Source organism: Schistocerca serialis, chromosome 9 (genome assembly GCF_023864345.2).
Source record: "Schistocerca serialis cubense isolate TAMUIC-IGC-003099 chromosome 9, iqSchSeri2.2, whole genome shotgun sequence".
In the NCBI taxonomy this organism is placed as follows: domain Eukaryota; kingdom Metazoa; phylum Arthropoda; class Insecta; order Orthoptera; family Acrididae; genus Schistocerca; species Schistocerca serialis.
In genome coordinates, this window is record NC_064646.1 from 91,711,420 (window position 1) to 91,716,387 (window position 4,968).

General features: G+C 44.3%; 1 non-coding gene across 1 annotated transcript; it reads left to right on the forward strand.

The window, feature by feature from the left end:
• Positions 1-4,346: 4,346 nt before the first annotated feature.
• Positions 4,347-4,421, forward strand: Trnas-cga (transfer RNA serine (anticodon CGA)). The gene has a single exon. It is a non-coding gene; the product is annotated as a tRNA-Ser (tRNA).
• Positions 4,422-4,968: the final 547 nt, after the last annotated feature.

Sequence of the window (4,968 nt, forward strand, 5' to 3'; positions counted from 1 at the left end):
TTCTCACGTCCCACCCGGTCTCCATCTCTCCACCCTCCATACCCTCTCCCAAGGTGGCTTCCGCCAGCTCCCTCTCCCTGATGATGTCCTCGTCCCCTCCATCTACCCCTCCTATCAACTTTGACCCTGCCCCGCCCCCCACTTCCCGTGTCCTTTCCTTTCGGCACCCTCCCTCCCTTCTCTTCTCTTCCCTTCTTTTTCCGTCTCCCTGTCCCCTCCCTTCCCCCTCTTCCCCCGGGCTTCCTCTCCCCCTTCCTCCCCCCCCCTATCTCCCCTGCCCGTGGCATCTCTGCTCTCCCCCCTCGCTCTCCCACTCCCCTTCCTCCTCCTCCTCTCTTGGCAGGTCCCCGGACTCGCACACGTATAGTGAACATTCGCGCGCCAGAGATCGTCGCCTTTTGTGTCTCGTGTGTGTGACGTCGTATAGTGTTTTTGGTGTCCGCCGTCCCACTCCTACGTTCACTTGTGCCGTCGGACTCATCAGTGTTTTGAGCGCCGTGCCGACGTGTTTTCAGTGTTGTTATCGTCACATGTGAACGACTCCGTGTTTTTTATGTCTCTGTGACCTCTCTCTTTTGCCCGTCACTTTGTTCATTGTCATTCACCATGTTTTATACTCTTGTAAAACGCTATGGCTGAAGAGCGGCGTAGTGTGCCGCTGCCAGCCTACCTGAGTTGTACAGGTTTTAAAATAACAATAAAGCAAAAAAAAAAAAACTTGACTTATGTGTATACCTTTCATATAAATCACGATGTTCATTTTCCTCAGGCCGACTTCTGAAGAAGATAGGTTTAAACTTATCGAAACCTAGGTAAAGATTACTTTATCCTTTGCAACGGGTTGGCTGTTTTTAATCTAATTTACAAAAGCGTTTTTTCTTTCATTATCCCCACTGCAAAGTTTAAACCACCAGTTATAACGAAATTTTAAAAAAATCGTATTCTGACTGATTAACCTGATAAACCGGATCGGTTACAAGTGGTCTGTATCAAGCTGTTCGTTACGACTTCCTCTAAATCACTGTGGTACGTTATTAACAGTTACCGTTTAGACCCTGTACATACGTTACATACTCTGAAAAGCAAAAGAAACTGGTATAGGCATGCGTATTCACATACAAAGATATCTAAACAGGAAAATACGGCGCTGCGGTCGGCAATGCCTATATAAGACAACAAGTGTCTCGCGCAGTTGTTAGATCGTTTACTGCTGCTACAATGGCAGGTTATCAAGATTTAAGTGAGTTTGGACGTGGTGTTATAATCGGTGCACGAACGATGGGACACAGCATCTCAGAGGTAGCGATGAATTGGGGATTTTCCCGGACGACCATTTCGCGAGTGTACCGTGAATATCAGGGATCTAGTAAAAGATCTGTAAGAACGGAACCAGCTACAACTGAAGAGAATCGTTCAGCGTGACACAAGTACAACCCTTCCGCAAATTGCTGGAGGTTTTAATCCTGGGCCATCAACAAGTGCCAGCGTGCGAACCATTCACCGAAACGTCAACGATATCGGCTTTCGGAGACAAAGGCCACTCGTCTACCCTTGATGACTGCGCGACACAAAGTAGTACGCCTCACCTGGTCCCGTCAACACCTACATTGGACTGTTGATGGCTGGGAATATGTTGCCTGATCGAATGAGTATCGTTTAAAATTGTATCGAGTGGATGGATGAGTATGGGTATGAGGACAACCTCATGAATCCATGGACCCTGCATGTCGGCAGGGGACTATTCAAGCTGATGAAGGCTCTGTAATGGTGTGGGACGTGTACGGTTGGAATGATATGGGACACCTTATATGTCTAGATACAATAGATAAGTGACACGTACGTAAGCATCCTGTCTGATCACCTGCATCCATTCATGTCCATGTGCGTTCCGACGGATTTTTGCAATTTCAGCAGGACAATGCGACACCCGATACGTCCACAACTGCCACAGAGTGGCTCCAGAAACTCTCTTCTTAGTTTAAAAACTTCCGCTGGCCAACAAATTCTCCATTCATGAATACCATTGAGCATATCGCGCGCGGCGCGCATACAAAGCAGTTTAGGTTGTTTGTGTAGGCCAGTTTGAGGCATTTTCCTGACTTTGTTCATCGGGGACATTAATCGAGTCCATGCCACGTTGTTTTATGGCACTTCTGCGTGCTTCCGGCGGCCCTACACGACATTAGGCAGGTGTACCAATTTGTTTGGCTCTTCAGTGTAAGATGTTACAGAGAACGTACGTATGTTAAATTAATAAGTAAATCCCACAATAGTTTAGAAAACATTAAGGTAAATAAAAGTTTATTGGACAAACCCATATTCTAACCGGCAACCTTCGAGATAACAATCTGCCCCTCTATTTGACAGATACTATTTTAAGTCTATTTCTTTGATCTTACGATATTCCGAAGGTTTTAAGCGCCGATATGTCATCAAATGGCACTTTATTATAACAGACTGTTGCAAAATCTACGTGTTTTCAATTAACCTTCAGTTTATCAGTGACTTAAAACTGTGTACTTTCCAACACGTACATTACACTACTAAAAGTATCAAACCCTTTTACAATGAAGATTCTGTTCCCTGTACCTTAATTACAACAGAAACGACGTGTTGTCGTGGAATCCGCAATGTGAAACACCACACATTGATGGAAGTTACAATATAATAACCGCAAAATATGGGCTTTAGTTGCGATAGACGTAATCCAGTATGGCGCCTCCTGATTTCTGCTGGTAAAATAGAACATGATCTTGCATCTACGTGACTATATCTAGGGATCCAAAATCTGACATGTATGTTTCTGCATTTCGTGCTAGGTAATCCGTCCCAACGTGAAAATCCAACCTATGCCACGTGCACGTTCACTTTCACGTCCCTTCTGAGGATGGGGTTAGGCAAAACTGTGTAGAAGTTGGGGTATTGGACGTTTCGATGTCTCTTAGAGGCGCAGCATGTAGTTACATATTTTGAGGCGGAAAGGTGTATTAATGTGTGTCCATAAATTATCATTATAGCTTTAAACTTAATAACTGTTTTTCAACATCTGATCTTATAAAGGTATCCTTTCTTTAGGTGCCGCAGATCTGACGAAAAATGAGGACGCCACATAGGAAAATTCAGTGGGTAGCCTGCTTCGCAGAAATGGAGGGTGGTACCCAGCTGCAACAAAACTTCGCCGGCCGGGGTGGCCGAGCGGTTCTAGGCGCTACAGTCTGGAACCGCGCGACCGCTACGGTCGCAGGTTCGAAGCCTGCCTAGGGCATGGGTGTGTGTGATGTCCTTAGGTTAGTTAGGTTTAAGTAGTTCTAAGTTCTAGGGGACTGATGACCTCAGAAGTTAAGTCCCATAGTGCTCAGAGCCATTTGAACCATTTTGAACAAAACTTCCGATGACGGTTTGGACGGAAACCAGTGTCCAGACCAACTGTTCTGGTTTGGCATTCGTTATTTCTAGAAATAGGTAGTGCTCTCCATAAATGGGGGCGGGTCGCCCATCTGCTGCAGATGCCAACGTGGACAACTTACGGCGGACCTTTTGAGAAGTGTCCGACAAAATCAGTGTGTCTGGCAACCCGAGAGTTGGAAATTCCACAATCAACAGTGTGTAAAGCATTGCAGAACAGGTTTATTGTGATGCATAAGTTGTGTAATATCACAGAGCATTTCACTGCCGACAAGATATATGTGTTTAGCATGGTCAGAAGCAGAGTGAAATGGTTGTAAGGAAGTTTCAAGGTACGACATTCTGAGAAGTAATTGTTAAAAAAAGTCGATATGTTGCACCGTTTTCGAGTTAAGTGGCACTGAAGTTAGCAAATCAGGTTATTGCGTCGGCAAATTCAAGTAGCCCTCCGGAGGCGATGTCATCAGACTTGTTCTTTGTTTGGTTTCCTAAAACTGGACAAGAGAGCTATACAAAAATTGTTCGTTGGTCTGTAGTAAGGATCGAACCTGAGTCAAAGGCTGAGCGGTCTCATGCGCTATCATCCACGCTATGAAAACAAGTGTATCGGGCGACCGCTTGAATTTGACTGCATAACAGCCGGACTAACTAACTACAATGCTAATCAAGTCGCGAAAGGTGGCATGTATCTAATTTTTTTCTTAATAATTATTCCCAATTACAACCTAACCTGCCAAATTCTTACAAGCTTTCCAGACTGTTTCCGACCACCCTGTACAGTTATCCTAATGTGTTTATAGTAACATAAACAGTTTTCAGAATGAGATTTTCACTCTGCAGCGGAGTGTGCGCTGATATGAAACTTCCTGGCAGATTAAAGTTTGGAAGGTAGGAGACGAGATACTGGCAGAAGTAAAGCTGTGAGTACCGGGCGTGAGTCGTGCTTCGGTGGCTCAGTTGGTAGAGCACTTGCCCTCGAAAGGCAAAGGACCCGAGTTCGAGTCTCGGTCGGGCACACAGTTTTAATCTGCCAGGAAGTTTCATAAATAGTTTTATTCGTGTTTGCTCGTTACACGTACGTAGTGGAGATCAGCCTGTGGCTGACAGATACGCAAGTACTTGGCACGACGTTAGTTTATCACATCGCGGATAGAATGTTCAGGTGATCGACGGCCATTCAGCGCAGCAAGCGGACTGAAGCTTCATATCTCCTGCAACCATTATCATCTTATAATGATTTAAATTAATGAGTAATGTATGTCATGTATATCTTTAAAAATGTGGTCAGCCTCCTCTCGGCTATTTTCGAATGAAGTTCACTTTTCTGGTATGAATTAAAACATTTCGCTACGTGGCCTACTTTTGTACTCTTCGCCGTAAGTAAAGCATGCGAAAATGTTTTACGGAAAGTAACGAATATTCATTAAATGATACTTTCTACTTTATTTACCAAAGAAGAAGACAATTTCAGTTGTATTTACTACGTACTTTTAGTAATTACTAAATACGTATGAATTATTAATTTAACTTCCGTAAGTGTTGACTGGTTCTATAAGACTTCGA